Raw genomic sequence first — 21,412 nt, 5'->3', positions numbered from 1 at the left:
GCTTCATATTTTGTATTTGGTATAGAGAAATTCAATAAAGTACATTTGATACAGCTTCAAACAGGAAATCCATAAATAAGGACACTATACAGTGATACTTTCCCTGGACATATACAATATGATGACGTTAAGGCGTCATCTTATTAACGTGAGTATCTGCTTATGAATAACAGATACATTGACTTATTTCCAAAAATAACCATTTTAATGACAATTATTACAAGTAGGAAAAATACTGCTTGAGCATAAGTTTCGGTGTCCCATTGACAAGCCTCTATCAAAAAGTAGAATTGCATTATTTTCGATTCCAGAACTAAACCAAAATATCCTAGTTGACGTGTTTAAAATTACAGTGCTACAAACTTAGGCAGATATGTTTATTACAAAAGTAAGGACATTCTGTCAGGGGCAGGATGCTAACGGGGTGTTATGTTCCAATTTCTGAAAATCAACAAATACCCCAGACCTAAAGGAAGTGGTTCATAGGAAGCATAGGCAATACGACCTGTATGGGGAGGAAACAGCTTCTCATATATTCGTAAAATTTAAAGCTGCAAATATCAATTAATATGTTCCAGAGAATAATTATTTGGATCAAAACCCTTATCTCCGTAACTTGTGTAAGTGCGACTGGAGATATTGTAAATATGCGCAAGCCGATTTGAATGATCAAAAAAGTGCGGAGAAATGCCCAGGCTCTTAAAATATTGTGGAGAAAGAGGAGGCCAGTTTGTTTTAATACTGATGATAGATTTGCCGAATCATGGGGGGACGGGGGGCGGGGGGCGACGACTATTTGTGATGGGGGGTGGGGGTGTTAACCAAGTCTAAATGCACGTTGCGGTGAAATTTGTGATGAGTGAAGTTGCTGAATAAAGCCAGTCAGTGCTGCAGGAAGAAGTGGAGGTGGTCTTGCACTTCCTCACCCTGCACCGCCCCTCAGCTGCAGCCACCGGTCTTGGGCGTCCTCACGCTGCACCGCCCCTCAGCTGCAGCCACCAACACTGGGCGCAGGGCGGAGCGTTCAGTGCGCCTGCTCACTGCCGCTTCCACACGGAGTCACAGCAACAGCACGTGGTGCTGGGTGAGACTTGGTCACAGACTCCATGAGGCGTCCGTGTTTCTCGCACATTTTCGTCGCTCAGGCCAAATGACGGACCTGTCGACGGATTGTCATAGTGAGTTGACGACAAAGGCCCAGAAGAGGATCCAATGAGGTGAACCGAAGAACAGGTGGCCGTTTATTTTTTTTAAACAAAGCTAAAGTTTTTTTTGCTGAAAAACGAGGCAGTTTAAAGTCCAGATAAGAGTGGACTCTGTTGTAAGTGCACTGATTTGAGACCAAATGCTGCAACACAGCTTCCAGCCAGCTAGAATTCTGCTGACTGTGTAGAGGAAATTTAACTCTCCTGTTTAGTGCAGAGCTTTGTGCAGGCACATTGTCGTTCCTAAAATGTCAAAAACAAAACTTAGAAAGCGTGGAGGCCGGAATTCGCAGCTCCATAAACATTTAATTTAAGGGCATCTCGAGTTACAGCTCAGGGAGTCGAACGCACTTTGCACACCAGACACGGGGTTCACACTCAGTCTCCCATGCTCTGGAATTTAGTTCTGTCCCTGGCCTACTTTTTCCTCACTGCTGTGTGACCATCCAATAGCTTTGGACTGATGCTAACATGCAGCATACTGAACACAAGTTGGGCCTTTTGAGTTCAAAGCTGAAAGTTGCTGGATTACATATTTTCTAATTAAAAATATTCTGTGATACAGACTCATCATTACATAAATAGTACGAGTTACAAAGACTTTGAACGTTATTTTGTTAAATCTTAATAGCAGGAATGTGCAAACCGTGGAAGAGATCACAAAACATGGGAGACACCAGATGATGATTATATGAGATACTTACCAATGCTGAAGGGGAGACAGTGACTGGTAATATAGAAGCCCAGGCAACTTCCTCAGGGACAAGAGTTCAAATCTCGGCAAGTTATCAGGTGGAATTTAAATTGAATTAATAATCTGCAATTGAAAAGCTAGTCCCACTAATAGTCTGAATATAAAACAATTGATTGTTGTTAAAAAAAAATACTGTTCAGGTTTCCTAATGTCCTTTAGAGGAGGAAATCTGCCATCCTAGCCATGGCCCACATGTGGCTTCAGACCCACAATGATGTGGCTGACTCGGAATATCCATTGAAATGGTCTGGCATGCAACTCAGTTCAAGGGCAATCAGGGGTAGCAACAAATGCTGACCTTGTCAGATGCCCACATCCCATGAGAGAAAATAAAAAATAGGTCAAAGTTACCTAATGCTTTTCAGCTTAAGGTCAGACTTCGCTCATGCATTTATTGTTGTTAAATGTAATTTTTCAGTGGTTGAAGAGTAGAACTTCCAAAAGTGGAACTAATAAGACGTGAGTGTGTTAAACTAACTTTTTAAATAGGAGTCCTGTGATGTAAATAGACAAAACTGCAATTACAGGTACAAGGTATTGGCTCAATTCTGGCTTTTTAATTATGTTGATATGTTATATAATAATTTTAAATTTAGTTATTTTATGTTGGGTTGCTAGTCATCCATTAATGTTTATTAAATTAGTATATAAATTTCAGTCACTTCCATTATGGAAGATTTACCATGTAAGTTTACAAAATATGATGCCATAATAATTCTCTGCATATAAAAGTTCTTTCCTTGGTATTGTAAATTGTGTGGCCACTACAAACCTGATCCTCCCACAGGAGTTGCTTGTTGAAGTAATGGTAAAATCATATTCTCCACAAGTGGCCTGGATACTCTCTACCTGGCTCATTCACATGTGTTGTGCTCTTGTGCACACATGAAAGTTATTTTCTTTACATTGTTCAGTGATGTGGTGAAAAAACAAAGCATTATGATAATTTTAAGTTTTTAATGAGAGTGTGATTTGGGAATATCTGTCAGGGAAATTATAACACATTCTAAACAATGAAGACACACTAGAATGTCCCTCAAGATTCAATTTCATTAAATAACTGGGACTTTACATAATGTAGCTATACCTCAATTCTCTGTTCTGAAAGTGAGAGCCAGTTATCCCACTATGTTCCATTATTCTACGTTGAAGCACAGTTGAGTTCTCTGCCCATTTACTTGAATGTTTGCAGATAGAACTGCTAGTTAGCATTGGAATACCAGTAAAATGTTGTTGTTAATATATAGCCAATATTTATTTTTTAACATTAAACATGTAAAAGAGAAGGGAAGTCAAATGTGATTTTCATTCAATGTACTTCCCTTTTTTTATAGAATAAAACTATACATTTATTTGACCATTTTGAGGTGTTGTTAATGGATGTTGGCATAATCTTAATACAAATGACTATACATAAGGCAAAGGCAAACCACTCCAATCTCTTTGAAGAGGAAACCCGAGGCTCCGCAAGATGGAGCCATCTTGGTACAGTGAGTCTCCAATGAAAATATGCTGGTTACAGTCCGAAAAGCATCATCAAGGCTCTCTTACATGTGAACATTCAAAAATGACTGACGGGAAAAGACCATCTGGTTAATAAGCCTTCCCCACACAATTATGTTGCATAAAGCATCATGATTTGACAGCCCCTATTGACCAACTGCCATATTCTGGTCCCTTTTGTAATGCACAGCCTTGCAAATAACTAACAATCAAGCATGTTTTTCCTAAGAAGAGTGTAAAGGCTGCCAAAATATTGCAAGTATCCTGAACTAAGCCTAGCTATACCCTTCTGTAAGGTATGGGAAAGCTAAGACAAAGGAATGTCATTGTCAAAACCATTTGTTTTTGGCTTGGTGCCACCCTCAAGTGCTGTCTACAAAACATGAAATCCTTAGAAGCTGGATTTGAGAAATGCAATATTGACCTTTTCTTTCTAGATCAATATGCATTACTTTATTCATTTCTTTCTGTGTCTACTACGAGTTTGCTGGATCCTTTCACAAAGACTTAACATTCCTGAACTAATTAATTAGTATTTTAGCCAGTTTGATTAACAAAGATTATGTCTCCTGCAAGGTTTTCAGGTTAGATCTCTGCAGGGAGGGCTTCTAAAGAACCACTTTATGATTCCTGCACTGCCTGCGGAAAATTAGGAACAATGGTCAGGATATTTCAGATGGCGGGGTTTCACATCACACCATTCGAAGAGTCAGTGGGGAACACATTCCAGCTGACACTGCCTGCTCCACAGCTATATCACGCTTGAATGAGCATTACTTAGCTGCAGGCGGGATTTCCGCTGCTCACTTAAGAGAAAGTCCTGAGCTCTCTACCCTGCAACGACAGAAGCTGCAGTGGGCAGAAGCGAACGTTCATGAAGTCCCGGGTGTGTCTGGAAAGGTGAGTTTTTGGGGAGTCAGGGCAAGGTGGATAGGGAATGACTGGGAAGGGGGAGAGAGGTGGATAGTACAGGATTGCGGGGGGTGTCATGCGGCACGGCGAATGGGTGAGGGAGGTCCAGTGACCACTGGACCTGAAGGGGTGTGCACCTGAAGTTAGAAGCGTGCTTCTGATGGAGCCACTGACCCATCATCCTCCCCGCCTCTCCGAGTCCGAAGCCCAATCATTTTCGGGCTTTTCCCATCCTGGAAATCCTACCGCCAACCTAAAAATTGAGAGCGATGGGGCTTGTTGGTGGGGTGGGGGTTTAAAAATGGAAATGTCCTTTAAGCAGTCATTTAAGGGCCTTAATTGAGGCAAGTGTGGGCACCCTGTCGAGGCCTCACCTACTGCAGCATAAAATCGCTGAGTGCCTGGGGTGGGTGGGAACCCAGCAGGAAACCCACTCATGCTATGTCACATCCTCCCTGTGACCCTCACATCCCCTGTGACCCACAACCCCCCCCCCCCCCCCTTTCTGAAAAAAAGCTCAAAATTTATGGAAGACTTTTTAGTATACAGGCTACTAACTTATTCAGTGCTTTTGTTCATCTGGTCTCTCTCCTCGATCTGACATCAAGAAATGTGAGATTGCGCAGTTCTGTTCCTCGTGGATCTGAGCTTTCAGCTGACACAGTGATGCTGCCAGTGGCTCAAAATCAAGTGCTGATTTGTTGCCAATACCCAGCATGAGTCTGCAGCTTGACAGACAGATATTGATATGGAGCAGGCATGCCAGTTCCAATGCAAGGATTGTTCCCCATGTATCAGTTTGTGCCAGCAGTTTCACACAGGTCAGTTTCTGGGCTGTGATCTTTCCCTTGTAGAAATCTGTGTTAGTTTAATTTGGTGCAATCATATTCACTCACATTCCATCTGCTGTTGCTCCTTTGTTTCTAAGAACATTTCTTAGCAGGTGAATCGTATGATAAAGGAAAATAAAACTTAAATTCTTACGTTGGAGTGGATGTTGTTAAATTTATAAGTCTGGAATTTACTGATGGCATCATTATTCAACTCTGCACTATTTATGTGTTAGGTTCCATTAACATAAGAGTGCAGTTCAGCACACATTTTGCCCATCTTTATCGCTACATAAGTGATACCTGAATGAAGTGGCTGGTCAGATGTTAAAGCACTGAATCACTGATAAAATTACTAGGAAAGGTAATGCTGACATAATTGATATTTAAATTCAACTTGCACCATCTTATAGTATTTGGTCATCACGTGTACTGCATTCATAATCATGATTTATAACTGACATTGGAGCAGTATCAGCAAATTGGTTTGCTCGTCAGAGCTGATTTGCTCAAACTCTGATTGTTCATAGAAATTTGACTCAGTACACCATTTGCTTTGTAACTGGCTAAGGATCAAGAGAAGTAGGAAAAATAAGCCTGTGAAATGGTACACAAGACGCATGGTGCATTCTCACCTGCATCCAAAATCGTGGGTACACCATCTAGGCGGAGCAATTTGAAATGATTAAAAATGTGCCTGAGAAATCTGAGGATAAAGTAGGAATTTGTGTCATCTACCTAAAATGTAATATTTTTTCATTGCATGGGCCTGATCATCTTGTGGGCCACTTAGCTTCCCTCCTTCTGAGGATTTTGACTCCAAAAGATCAATCTACTTTGATTGTTGGCCTTTCCTACAAAGAAAATGCAATAAATATAAAGCTGCTGGTGCTGGAACCCCTCCAGGCTCAATGTATTATAAGCCACAGTGATTTTAAAATGAGTTGAACTTGAGGAAAGGGCTATCAGCCACCTAGTCTACCGTGACTTTTCAGTGACCTGCATTAAGGTCAAATGTGTCGGTTAGCATGGTTTCACTGCCAGCCTCCTGTGCATGTAATAGCTTGAGATCACCAAATGTGTGGAGTCACAGACCTGAATCTGTGCACTACCTTTCAACATAATGCATTATAAATGGGCTCACCTCAGGATGAATTAATCACTAATGGAAGTTTCCATGAATTAAACCCTGTTTTAAAATCTTCCAGGAGGTTCTAGATTTTAAGATGGATCACTACCAGATGGGCACTACTAGGCACTTTGTAAAATAAATATTTTTTAAAAATACAAGGAAACTGATTACTGTATCACAATATAACCAGAAAATGTTTCTGTGCAACTTTGAAAATCAGTGGTGAGCACTGTTCATAGAATCATAGAATTTACAGTGCGGAAGGAGGCTATTTGGCCCATCGAGTCTGCACTGGCCCTTAAAAAGAGCACCCTACTGAAGACCACGTATCTACCCTATCCCCGTAACCCAGCAAACCCCACTTAACATTTTTTGGACACGAAGGGCAATTTAGCATGGCCACTCCACCTAACCTGCACATCTTTGGACTGTGGGAGAAAACCGGAGCACCTGGATGAAGCCCACGCAGACACGGGGAGAACGTGCAGACTCTGCACAGACAGTGACCCAGCTGGGCATCAAACCTGGGACCCTGGAGCTGTGAAACAACTGTGCTAACCACTATGCTATCATGCTGCCCACTTATGAACAAATTGGTGAAGCAGAATCCAAGGCACAAAGTTTATTTTTTTTCTTTTAAATTTTGAGTACCCAATTCATTTTTTCCAATTAAGGGGCAATTTAGCGTGGCCAATCCACCTACCATGCACGCATTTGGGTTGTGGGGATGAAACCAACGCAAACACGGGCAGAATGTGCAAACTCCACACGGACAGTGACCCGGAGCCGGGATCGAACCTGGGACCTCGGCGCCGTGAGGCAGCAGGGTTAGCCCACTGCTCCACCGTGTTGCCTCACAGCATCAGGGATCCAGGTTCAATTCCGGCCTTGGGTGACTGTGTGGAGTTTGCATGGGTTTCCTTTGGGTGCTCCGGTTTCCTCCCACAGTCCAAAGATCTGCAGGTTAGGTGGATTGACTGTGCTAAATTGTCCGTTAGTGTCCAAAGGTTAGGTGGGATTATGGAATTGCAGGGGAGAGGTTCGGCACAGATTCAGTGGGCTGAATGGACTCCTTCTGCACTGTTTGGTTTCTATTAATCATTGGTTTTCACTGATTTAAAATCTTGTTGCTGAAAGGTGGTGGAGTGACAATGGGATTAAAAACATTTTTTTGTGATGAACCCATTTTCAACTATATTTATTTTTTAAAGCAAAAGTTTTTAAACGCTGCTTGATTGCACTAGTTCATGGCAGATTTGCATTCTCTGATATTCTAATGTGTTTGACTGGAAACCTGAGGAAAAGAAAATACTTTTCAAAATGGGCATAATCTGTGTGTCGATCGTCAGTTGCAGCCAGAAGGGGAACTCTTGGCCTCTGTTCTTTGCCCACAGGATATTGAGCCAACTATGTTGTGTGGGAATGGAGTTACAGGAAGGATGGATTGGGTAGAGGTGAACAACATTATTGAACCAGTTGGGTTTTTATAACAATCTGGGAACTTTACAGTTATTTTATCTGATGCTCACCCACAAATTAGCAGACACATTTTATTATGGGATTTGAATTCATAGGCGTAGATTACTAGACTAAACCCTGTAGCTTTCATGCCCTCAGATTGCCTATTCCTGCATGTTTAATGAATATCTGCTGTAAATTGCAAAGATATGCTTGGTGACCTCGATATGGCACCATTGTGAGTATCACCAGCGTGATCTTTGATTACTACATTAATTCCCTATGATATAGAAATCCCCTTAACCTGTCCATCGATCAGTCTGATAGCAAAGCATTGAAAGAAAGATGTTGCATTGATATTGCACATGCTACCCACTCAAGACATCCATGTGCACTGACACAAGTCATTTTTTTTCAAGTGTTATGTGGGAAAAAAAACAACAGCAATTTTATCCTTAGCAAGCTGTACAAACAGTAATGAGATGAATGGCCAGATACTCTGCTTATGGCATTGTTGGTTGATGGAAGAATGTAGATGAGTCTGCTCTTTTTGTTAAAGTATCTCCCACTTTGATATAATTTCCTCATTCATATTAAAATTTGAACTTGCCTTTGTTGATTTCTTTATGCCTGCCATTTACTGCCAGTTCTACTAGTTTCTATACCAGAGCCTTGAGTATCTGATTGTCAAAGCATAACTTACAACAGTTGAGTGTAAGCATAACTTGCACTCCCATCAACAAATGAAATTGTTTATGAAATAGCTTGACATGTACTCTTTTGATGCTTTAAATTAGTTAGGGAGCACTTTAAAAAGGTGCAGATACAGTTACTGCAACTATCGACCATTGTACTATTGTTATTGTGTACACTACCTTAAATTATTTACTGAGTTTGCAAGTGTGATTTTGTGGTATATTAAGTGGTCAGTTGTCCCTTGATGACTGGAGAAACAATGGTTTTAAGTGTATAATTGTCCAGGTGATTTTCTGAGATGGGTAATCGTGGACTTTCATCTGTCCTGGGTAGTAATTTTTGCAGAGCATTTTGAAAGTATATGTCAAAAGAGATCAGCCTTCACCACATCTATACAATAGCCTGAAGACGTCATCTAGCCCAGGGTTGGTTATTTCCGGAGAAGCCAAGATTACTACAGCGTTAAGCTTTTATGCTATTTTATAATTTCAAGCCACCTAGGGGTCAACTGCACATCAGACAGACTGCAGTGCATACTCATATCAAGTCAATGGCAAGTGGTATCACCTTCACCACACTTCCTGTGGAAAAATAATATAATCTGCACAGGCTACACAGTTTCTACTGCAAATGGTAGGGTACCCTCAAGTGTAAGGCATTGTAGCTGGAACCATGTGTGTATCAGGATTCTTCATATTAATCTCATGGCCTTCGTAAACAGAAAAATCTTACACTCCATTACCTCAGGTGGCAGCTGATCACAGAAAGATCATTATGCGCATAAGTAGCTATAGCCCAGCCAGCAGCAATGATGTGTTTGTTGTGTGGTATTCTACAGTGCCTGCATTATTTGAAGAAGAAGCATTAAGTGGATGGCTCTCAACAGAACAGAGCTATCTTCTGCAACCAAGATTGCTGATCACACTGAGAAACCACACGAACAGTAGAGGAGCACTTTGGCCAGATGCCACCGCATTAAGTTTCTGCTCCTTGGCTGCCACCTCGGTCTTGAGGGAAAGAATGACATAAATTTGATACAACAAAAGTGTTTGTACCGTAAGCTTGCACCACGGTTGATGGTTTCACAAAAAAATATATAAAAATGAGCAATACATCTCCCTTTGCTATACTGTCAATACCCCAGTAACCTTCTTGCTTATTTGCAGACAGGTGCAAGGGACTTGGGTGTCAGCCCTGACTTGGCTGGTGACCTCCTTCCATTGGGCTGGATCCATGCCCTTTTACTAGAGAGTAATCTTCAGTCTCAAATGGAAACAATCTTCTTTGGTGCTCCTCCCGAATCAAAACCTTCAAATCTCATCATCAAAGAGAACTACTGCATTATTTCAACAATTAACATATTCTTTGTGCGAGAATTTCCTTTTGTTTTGATGAGATGAAGTCTTTTGTGAGTTACTGTTCTGTTGGATTATGCATTCCCCAGCTAAATGTCATATAAACACAACACGCTGGGCAAGTTTTTCTTCTGCGAATAGCCCTTTCAAAGTACGGAGAGACACTCCCATCACATAATTCGGTAAAGTTCACCCCATGGCTGTTGCTGCAAGTGAGTTTATGCCAAGATCCAGTACAATTCCATTTGTGACTGATTCACAAGCTTGGTGTTCTAAAGATTCTTTGATCACGCTAGACTCACTAAGTTAATGCTTTTAATAGACATTTTAAAAATCATAGGTATAGATAAAGGTGTTTACCGATGAGGGCAGAGGATGTCAGAATGGGTAAGTCAATTGATATTTTTATTATTTTTCTCTATTGTTGAACTGTTTATGCTTATTCTAACAACTCTTAAACCACATTGTGGTGGGAAAGTAACATTAAAACTTAAGTATTTGGGAGAAAAATATCAGTCATTTGATTGTTTTGGTGTAATTACTAGTTCTGCAGGGCTTTCTTTTAAATGAAAGGGTTTCACAAAAGTTATGGGATAAATACTAATAGAAAAATGGCAAGGCCTGGCAATAGAAAAGTGAAATATGAACTGAAGAAACAATGTAAGAATTAAATAATATGGGCTATAGTATCAAACAAGGAGCAAAGGAGCAACATTTTACAAAAATGTTCTGAGAGTTAAGTTTAAATTCATAGAGACAAAAATATACTGAATATTTTTATTGTTAGTGGTGCTAGAAGGCAAATCTAGGTTTCAGCTAATGTGAGTGCACATATTTGGGCTCAAATTTTGCACAATTGAAGCAACTTTGATATTGATTTGGATATTGCTGTCAGTCTCAAAGGAACACCACTTGTCATTCATCTTGCTGACAGTTGGCAAAGACATTTTTCAGACTAGTCAGTGGAGATTTGTGCTAACGTAGTCTTTATTCCAGTATAGCACCCGCACCAGGGGAGCTGTGACATGTACAAACAGGGCAAACAGTGATGAGGCTCTTCAACCTGGCAGATTGAAGAATCGTCACCGAAGCATGCAGAGTCTGAAGCATGAAGTATTCAACACGGAATATAAATTAGATTTAAATAATGACCAGAAAATGAAATAAAGATTATGAAATTAAGATGGAATGAAGGCTAGGAGATAAAAGAGACAGACAAAAAAAACTCTTTAAAAAAATTATCTCCAATACTAATTTCATTTTTGGGGGAATGTGAATCCACACTTGTAAAATGAATTATGCAGTGCAAGAAAAGTTATTGAGGAATTATCACCTTTCAGTTTTGGAAATTATTTTAAAGGTTTATTATCCATGTAAAGTTTTTAATTTGTTCCTTTTCAAAATAGGTTTGTTAATTAGAATATGAACTTTTGATCTGAAAAAGCACACCAAGTTACCTGTTATTTTGAGGCCTGAATTTAAGGAAAAGTAAAATCTGAAAATCAGAGAGTCTCATGATTTTAACTTATTTAACAGTTACAATATGAGTTTTAAAATCCTACCATCAGCAGTAATGATTCAGAATTATAACTTTGGTATACAGACACTCATGATTTTTCAGTTTAGCATATTTTATTCATGTTAATTGAGCCTCTGTTCTCCACAAACATAGTCATTTATCAAAAATGTTAGTCTAATAGTGATTAAGTTATATTAATGAAATTGCTGTAATTTGGGCATGTTTTCATAAGGAGAAAAAAACACTTCAGTTTACTGGAAAAAAAATGTCATACTACATTATTTCATCATTCTCTTGTGGTGTTTTAGTAGTTGACAAAAAAGTTAAAAGTACCCAGTGTGCAACCAGATGTAACAGTGATGTGAGCAGTGACATTATTTAAATATAATGAAATGTATAATGGGTAGGAAAAAGTGGTACTAAATGTAAACTTATGGTTCAAGGTAATCAGTTAATAAAATGAATACAATGTATACAACGTATGTAGCTCAAAGTGACTTGTTGGAATTTATTTTCAATTAACAGAATTATTCATTTACATTCAAATGCTACTTGTATTGAGTGTGCAATTCTAAAAGAATTATGCTGTCTCCTTTTATTGTTTAAATTAAGTCAGATATGGGAAAAAACTATTGTTTTTTGAGGGCTGCATTGAGGGCTTCTATCTATCCCTGAAACTCAATCCAATTGGGAATAGCTAACCTTTTATATATAATATAAATGTTTCATTATTATTCTTATCTACATTTCAATTTACTATTTAATTGATCCATTCACCATTCACAATGTTTAAAACCATCGAATATATATTTAATAATGTTAATGTCATTATGCCTTTCATGAGTTGCTGAGAGACCAACACCAGAGTTTGCAAGGAGTTTATCCTTGGGCGTTATGCAAACTATTTTAACTTTAATTAGTTTAATTAACATAGAGCACTGTATCATAACATTTTTTTACAGTTGACAATAATGCATCACCACAACGAGGTTGAGGATATTGTGATAAAATGATTTATACTAATAAATGAATGGCTGGGAGATCATCTGGACAGAAAGTGGGCAACAGCATTTAGCAAATCGTGAGCTCAAATACCTTTTCAGAGCTACAAAAATGTTAACAAGTGGCTACAGAATTTTTTGTAACTTGTGTGCTTTGTATGACATACAGACATTCAGGTAGTGCTTAGTTTAAAACACCCCACAAGAAAAATGTCCATTTAGTAAACCTTTTAGTTTAAAAAAAAGTTAGTCTATTAAACCACGGCAAATGAAAATGACATGTAAAACTGCCAATATGCTTTGAAAGCACGGCACTTCGCTTTTCTTAAAATGTGTATAATTAGCTAAGATGTACAGTTAGTCTTTTAACTTAAACATTATTCAGCCATGTTTAATTTTTATGAACATTCAAAGATTGTTTGTAGGAAGCTCCTTATACCTGTTGGAGCCATGTAGTTTTGAGCTGGCTGAATGTGTCAATCAGCAATTTCGTGAAAAAGTACTGTAAATGCAATCACTTGCCTTGACAGTTCTGATTGTTAACTGGTAACAAAAGTATTGCTAATTGTCCTGCATTTTAGCCAGTTGTCTAGCAAAGTACGCCGAAGGGTCAATTGGCGAAGTGAAATACTTAGCATGCAAAGCGTAATACAAGATGCTGTGTAATACTTGACCTCTCAGCATAATAAATGTTTCAGTGAAACGCTGTGCATTCAACATTCACTGAATAGAGCTTCCCGGCGGAATAAAAAGAGAAAATGTTCCCTTCTTTCTTTTTCTGAGTGAAAATTATTCATTATGTAATGACCGTTGCAGCAATTAGCCAGCATTTGGTGAAATAAATGTTTAGAAATAGCAATTTCTGATTTTAGACAAGATTTTGTATGGCACCAGGAAATTACTGTAGGTGTATGTCTAATTGTGCTTTGGCTTTATGCTGCAGGCTTGGCCTCTAGCAGGTTTAGACATTTGCTGATTTCTTTTTATCATTTCAACATCTTTTTTATTTTAATTTTCCTCTCAAGGACCTTCCAACTTGACCCTTGTTTTTCTTTTATTATTGACCATTGCACTTTTATCAATAAAAAGGCTGCAGGTGACCCTATAGCAGCCCATTAAAGCTATGGAGATGTATTAAATCTTTGGCTTATTTACAGACACCAACCAAAAGGAATGTTTGAACAAAATGCCCCACGAACAGAATAACCTGGTTTCGGGCTTTTTTTTTCATTACAGTCAGTGACATTTCATTGTGCGTATGACATGCCAACTATCCATATTAAAAAGCAGATTAATAAATAATTTGCACTTAACAAAAAGTTCAGATATAAAGGCACCTTCAGCGTTCATGAAACAGATGTTTGGAAAAGGTTAGAAATGGTCATTTCAGGGCCATTAAACACCGTTGAAATTTTGAATCATGCAGCTGCGAATTTAGAAAGTTTGATTTATTTCTAGAGTTCTATTCTGAACACAGCTAGGTGGTCATGCACTGCAGTTTCTTTTCATCGCTATATGTTTTGGAATGAAAGTGAAAAGATCCAAATATCTCACGCATAAGAATGGTGTTTAGAATAATGTCAAGGATAGAGAAAATGTCATTTGTTACTAATTCTTCACTTCTCTCCCACATTTCAAACAAAGGCATTGATTTCTGCTGGCTAAGGTTCTACCGGCACATGTAATACATACAAATGGCCATCATTCGTTTGAATCCTAACATGATGCACTGACAAGCGTTTCGGCATAAGGCAAGATCTCGGTGAAGATTGCTCCTGTATTTTTCCTGCCATCTACTTGGCCTAGAAATGGGGTGCAAATTCAGAAGCAAACATGAACCTGAATCTGATGAACAAGAAACCATACAAAATTGGTCATTTTGCTCATCTGGTTGAAAGTGGCATGTTGGGAATGCCAGTCATGCTCCAAGGGGCAGTTTGCTGGTCATACAGAAGATGTCAGTCATTCAGTTGGGATTTGAGCACTGGAGTAATCCAGTTGTGATGTGCACACTGGAGTAACCTTGAATCAGGAGGAAAGGAAATTGGGTGGGTGAGGAGACAGGCAGGTAGTGGCTGGAATTTTATTGTGGAGACAGAATGTGCTTTAATTCCGATTTCTAAAGCTCTTGTATTTTCGGTGTAGATAATGGTCCAAATCTTCCAGTTTCTGGATTGCTGGAGATAGCACAGAAGTTGGGAGATGGTATTAGAACCCTACAAAGGTCATGACACCAAGACATACCTGAAAATTGCTTGAGAAGTTTAAACTTCCAATGGGCTGCTGCCCCCGATCCTCCACAAATATATCCAAACCAAAGCTCTGTGCAGACGTGGGCCAGATACGTGACCCTAACTGGATACTTATCCTCAATGTTTCTCAGTTTAATACCTGGTCTAACATCTGTGTAACTCAACTAAACATCACAACCAACAGCTCCTTCCGCCTCCCCCCCCATCCCATCAATTAAACAACTATCTCCCCCCCCCCCCCCCCCCCCCCCCCACACCACAGCCACCTAACTACCCCATACCATTTAACTATGCAGTCAACTACCCGACTATCTCTGGCACTCACCCCGATTACCCAACTAATTCCCTGACCAGACATGACTAGTCTTGCCAGCCAACCAAACACCCCAGCAACCTATCCTGACCAGAGCCAACTACCTCCCCCAACCACCTGACTACCCCACAGACCAGCCTTCACTACATCAGCATCGGTTTATCTCCCAACTCCTGCCTACCCCAACCCCAATCAGACTCGGCAACACTCCCGATCTGACCCGACTATCCAGATATGACTGTTAAATCACCAACCTGCCCACCTACCTCACTCACTCACCCACTTCTCACATCATCATTTTATTCTACCCATTGGGAAAATAACTGGGAATATTCCAAATAATTAATATTTTAAGGAAATGATTATAAAAGTGATTTGGTGAAGTTATGTGGGTGAATTAGAGGACTTAATTATAAACATGCATTAGTAGCAATTTTGCATTTCGAACAGTAAACGTTTGTACTTCCATTCCCGTGGCATGAAAGCCTGGCTGTTGAAGCATTTAAAAATGAATTGAATATGTTCCTCATTCAGTAAGCAAGAAAATGATATGCTTTTCCCTCTCCTGACGTTTAAGATAAAGCAGGAGGAACATAAATGATAATATGTATCCAAAACCATAGTCAAAATAAAGGTTGAGCTGATTGTCCTATTCTGTTATAACTTTCTTGTGTTGTTTGCCAGATTACTCTGAGTTCTGAAACAGATCTTGAATTCACATGCTTGTGATACAGTGGCTGCAGTTTCTGGGAAGGCATTATCTTCTTTCTTCCTGTCTCTCCACATGCCTTGTGCATTTGAGGCAAACAAAGCAAGTGCTTACGTCTGTTTCCATAGCCAGTTTTTTTCCTGGAACAGATTTCTAGCTGATCACTAGAGGCTATAGCTTGAGAGGCACGACTCTACATCAAGTATGGCTGACCAGGAATCTTTCCTGCTCTTACTGCCTGCCACAGGTGTAATGAAAGAATGTATAGGTTGATAATCAACCTACTTGGGCACGTTATGAATGCTGTTCAACTATTAGAGAATTTCATAGAATTTTTTTTTCATAGAATTTACAGTGCAGAAGGAGGCCATTCAGCCCATCGAGTCTGCACCGGCTCTTGGAAAGAGCACCCGACCCTATCCCCATAACCCAGTAACCCCACCCAACACTAGAGAATGCCATGTATTAATTTTAATGGATACTAGTTCTTTTGAGAAACATAACGGTCATTGTTGTTCTTGTTGATGGGTTGATCCAGTTCCTTTTGTTCGTTTTATTCAAAATTGGGCCAAAGGACTTTATTATAAAAACATTGTCTGAATACGGAAAACATTATTTTCAGAACCAAGTATTTTTTTTTTATAAATTTAGATTACCCAATTATTTTTTCCAATTAAGGGGCAATTTAGCGTGGCCAATCCACCTACTCTGCACATTTTTGGGTTGTGGGGGCGAAACCCACGCAGAAACGGGGAGAATGTGCAAACTCCACATGGACAGTGACCCAGAGCCGGGATCGAACCTGGGACCTCAGCGCCGTGAGGCAGTTGTGCTAACCACTAGGCCACCATACTGCCCTTTCAGAACCAAGTATAAACAAACTAATTTATAGTCTTTCATAAATTATTTTGTTACTGTTGATATTCCATTTCTGCATTCCTATATTTATGTCATGAGGCCTTAAATAAGAAACATAATAACATGGAAAGGAGGAGATGATAGCTTCATGTAGCCAACTCTTCCAATCCTCCCATTGGTTCCCTACCACAATTCTATAGTTCATATTTCTGATTCTTATTTAATAACGGGAAATCCCCCAATCGTGTTTTAAATTTTGACGGTTTTGTGTTGGAACATCTATGTATATTTTGGCATGAATGACTTTAAACAGTAAATCCTAATACTCAAATTCTGCACTAGACTGAAATTCCTGCACCTAATTCCTCCGTGGTCCTGAAAATTTTCAAGAACTCCATTAAGACTGTTCTGGAGTTGACAACACCCACAAGAATGATCCTTGTAACACGCTCCTGATTTCAATCAATAAGTCAGGCCCTGAAATTCCAGTTGCTGGTTTAGCACAGGGTTAAATCGCTGGCTTTGAAAGTAGACCAAGGCAGGCCAGCAGCACTGTTCAATTCCCGTACCAGCATCCCCGAACAGGTGCTGGAATGTGGCGTCTAGGGGCTTTTCACAGTAACTTCATTTGAAGCCGACTTGTGACAATAAGCGATTTTCCTTTCATTTCATTTTTCATTTCATTTCATTTCTTTGGCAGACCTGGAGAATCCCTACATGGTTCCAGGACCTCCATACCCTTTCTATAATATGAAGACTAAAACTTAACACAGTGCTTCAGAACAGATGGCTAGACATTAACATGATAGACCTGCAACAAAGGGTGACTTCAATTATCCAAAAATATTTTTGGGGAAAAGTAATCTATATAGCTCAGAAGGGATGAGGGTTCTCTTGTTACAAAATTTTTCCAAGTTGTTAGTGTTTGCTTAGTTGTCCAGTGGAATTTAAGCAGACGCTGGACAGAAAGCCAAGAGAAATAGTGTAAATGGCCAATTTGTGAGTCATTGAGCTATCCTATGATCTTCTGCAAAAGTTGTGGCGAATGATTGGGAGAACCTCCATGGAATCTGAGGCAACAAGAATAGAGGCAAAGCTGGATCTAGTTCTAGAAAATACGTGGGGAGCCTAAGTATTGTTAGTGTAGAAGGATATAGAGTAAGCAATAGTCAGAACATTAAGTTTGTGGTAAAAATTATTTACCTTGAACTTTGTTGTATTCAATAGAATTTTTCATCCGCCTGTCACAAAATAGTAATAACACAGTAATTAAACAAGTCAAAATTGAATATTTAATATTTATGATGTAAATTCTACTTCATGTTGCAGAAATGGGATTGAGAGGGAAGAGGTTTAGAATTGTTGCACTATGACAGGGGAGCTGAAGGCTTTTAGCATTCGGCAATGCCACTCACCATCAGGTTCTTCAACACTGTCATTTTTACTATTTTTTAAAGCATGTTATATTGCCTCTAATGCACTCCGTGAGCTTGCTACATAATGTAACAAAAGTCAAAAGTGAACTTTGAAAAGTATAGAATTATGAATGATTGGAGTGAGTAATAAGGCTATAATTTAATAGTTCATATAATACGATGAGTGTTAAGTGACTTTGACGATGTCACAAGAGCCATTCAATTGAACTGTTGCTTGGCAACTTGCTGTGACTATTATGATTAGCAATCTACATTGCATTTTATGATGTCATCATTGCAACAGATGAGATAAATTCAAAGGCAAACTGACATGCCAATTGCTGTACCTCAATGTCAATCATATTGCAGTTGAGAGGTTCTGTATTAATGTAGGCTGACTTATGCACATTGTACAGTCATTGACAATAATGGATAAAGTTTTCTCGCTGGAGAGTTGAGTTAAAACAAGAGATGGGATAGAGAGGTAGACATGCACACATGGAGTATAAACGAAAGCATGTGTTTGGAACTCTGTTGATTATTGATTTTAGATAACATGCTGGAGAAGTTTAACATGCTGTTGTTTTTCTACACACCCGCACACATCACTGGATTTCACGAGTCAATAAAAACTGGTTCAGAAATAATGATATGTTATTTACACAACACTGTCTGTATTTTTCAATTTCATTTTCTCATGCATTTGCTTTTTGATTTTCTACAGAAATGCAACTGTAATCCACCAATGATGAGTTTCACTCTGTTGGATCTTTTTATGTATTGAAGGTCTTTTGTACAATGTATCACATGTATATAATGTCATATTAAATACATTATCATAAAAACATTAGGAGGTACACTGATTGACTAAAATAACCACTGTTAAATTAAATGAATAGACTGCGGGCGGAATTTCCCCCCAAAAATGGCAGAGTTAGGTTCTGATTGAAAACCATCCAAGTTTTCACTCCAGATCTGACACTTTGGGTGATTCAACCAGAAGAAACCGGTCTGGATTTGGGCAAGTTGGGCAGGGTGTTCCTCGGCGCTGCAAAGATCCCGCTACTCAATGGCACTGTTCCAGTTTTTTTGGCGTTGAAGCCGCACTTACATAATTTCCTGCACTGCCGAGCTGAGCTTGCCAGTGCAGGAAGACGACTCAGGGTGCCATTTTTAAAAGGCAGCCCCGATCTTTCAGCCCATCCTCGAGGATCCCACTGCACTCCACTGCAGCCAACTTACCTCTTCCAGTGTCCTCGCACCCCACCTCACCCCGCCTCTTAAGGGCACGGTCTCCTGGGCCCGACCCCTGGCATGGGCAATGTGGCACCTTGGTGTATTGGCACTGCCATGCTGGCACAGGCAGTGTCACCTGGGCACCCTGCAAGTGCCAGGATGGCTTTGCCAGGGTATCTGGGTGGGGATGCCAGGCTGGTGGTGTCACTGTGCCTGGGTGCCAGTGGGAGTTCCAGGGTGCCACCCTTCTCAGAGCCCGACCACCCGGGGGGTCTCTAATGGCCTGGGAGACAACCCCCCCCCCTCCCCAAACATGCCATTACGCCTGGCCCAATGCTAACTGGCACCCTGGGATGCTCTCCCAGGCCCACTCATTAGGTCCTGGGCACTGGGAGAGTGCAAACACATTTAAATGAACCATTTTAATATGCATGTCCAGATCTTGCCAAATGAGCATGAGATCCAGAACATGACATCTCACAAGGTATGTCTGAATATCGCGAGACGTCTCAATCATCGTGAATTTCATGAAAGGCCTCTCGTGAGACTTAACGGCCTCGTTACGTCACCAAGTTGGGTGCAACGAGGCCAGTAAATGGAGCCCTTTGACAACAAAATGTAGGGGGGGGGGTGAGTTTTACACCATCACTCTGGTGGGACACGACCAGCTACACAAGGTTAAGGGCACATCATCTCAAAGAGAAAGTGAAGGGACCCCCTCCACTGCCATAGCTGGCATTGGGGCTTCCGTGCCACCCCCACCCACCACTAGCATCGCCGGAATCCCCACATCATGGGAACACTCCAGTGTGGTTCGCTGGAAGTGTTGGTCCAGTCCATGACAGCATCCCTGGCAGTGCCTATCGGGTGATGCCCCTTGGCAGTGCCAACCTGCCAGTGGCACTGCCAAGGGGAATGGGCAGATTGGCAATGCCACGGGTGTGGCCTGGCCTCCCCATGGCGTGTTTCTTGGAGGCAGGACGTGGGCGGGCATTGGCTAGCAGCTGGATCTTCTCGTCCAACCACTGCCAATGGGATCTTCCATTGAATCTGCTCCACGCCGCTGAGAAACCCACCGCGGGGGTGCATGTCGGCAGGACTGGAAGGTCCTGCCAGTGTGAACAGCCGGAGGAATTCTCTGGTTGTGCCCACCCAGAGACCGTAAAATCCCGCCCGAGGTCAGTGGACTTTTTATTGTCTGCATATCACCCATGGCATTCTTGCGGTGGGCGGGGCAGAGGAATCAGCCCAAGATCACGCGCAAAAGTAAAGTACATTACTTGTGAAGTCAGCCAGTACGTGGAGTCAGCCATCTGCTTCCAGGAAGCTTCCTACCTAATTACATTGTGGGAATATTGTCAACCCATGAAATGCAACAATTAAAGAAGGAATCCAAACACTGCCTTCTAGGGGCAACCGGGAATAAGCAATAAATTCTGACCTATCAACAGATGCCGTGGCCGAGAATGAGACCAAGGCCCAAGTCCGCTTCAACCTCCGAGAGAAAATGCTGCAACCATGTGGATACCCACCAGACAAGCCCGAGGAGGCCTGAGGGGGAGGGCATGGGAGTCTGGGGTAATAAGGGGAAGGGTGGGAATAATATGGGGGTATGAGGGGTAGATAGATTATGAGGGTATATGGGAGTATGAGGGGTGTATGGATGAAGCAAGGGGTATATGGGTGAAGGGAGGAGTATATAGAGGAATAGTATGGGTAGTGCGAGGAATGATGCAGGAGGAATATAGGGATATGGACCCCGGATGTGTACACGGTTTTGGGTTAGAAGGGCATCATGGTCAGTGCAGGCTTGGAGTGCCGAAGGACCTGTTCCTATGCTGTACTTTTCTTTTGTTCTTTGTCTGCTTCTCTGTGGATATTGAGTTTCTTCACGTTCCATTGTCTATTTGGGTCTTTCCCAAATGAAGAGCACTTTTTTCTGTAAGTTTAGAGTACCCAAATCTTTTTTTCCAATTAAGGGGCAATATATTGTGGCAAATCCACCTACCCTCACATCTTTGGGTTGTGGGGGTGAGACCCATGCAGACATGGGGAGAATGTGCAAACTGCACACAGACAGTGACCCAGGGCTAGGATCAAACCCAGGTCCTCGGTGCTGTGAGGCAGCAGTGCTAACCATTGTGCCACCCTGAGCCACAATGTCTTAATGATGATACAGAGCAGAGTGGCAGAAGAAAAGGAAGCAAATCCTGCACTCCAGATTCCGCTATCTCTTGTGCAAAGATTTACAGGTCAAGAATTGG

General features: G+C 40.8%; 1 long non-coding RNA gene across 1 annotated transcript; it reads left to right on the top strand.

Annotated features, from left to right (window-relative positions):
* Positions 1-1,088: 1,088 nt before the first annotated feature.
* LOC119954974 lies at positions 1,089-11,846 on the top strand. The gene is made up of 2 exons (XR_005458350.1): positions 1,089-1,233; positions 9,657-11,846. It is a non-coding gene; the product is annotated as an uncharacterized LOC119954974 (long non-coding RNA).
* Positions 11,847-21,412: the final 9,566 nt, after the last annotated feature.

This window comes from Scyliorhinus canicula, chromosome 2 (genome assembly GCF_902713615.1).
Source record: "Scyliorhinus canicula chromosome 2, sScyCan1.1, whole genome shotgun sequence".
Lineage (NCBI taxonomy): Eukaryota > Metazoa > Chordata > Chondrichthyes > Carcharhiniformes > Scyliorhinidae > Scyliorhinus > Scyliorhinus canicula.
This window is presented reverse-complemented; position numbering and strand designations above follow the sequence as displayed.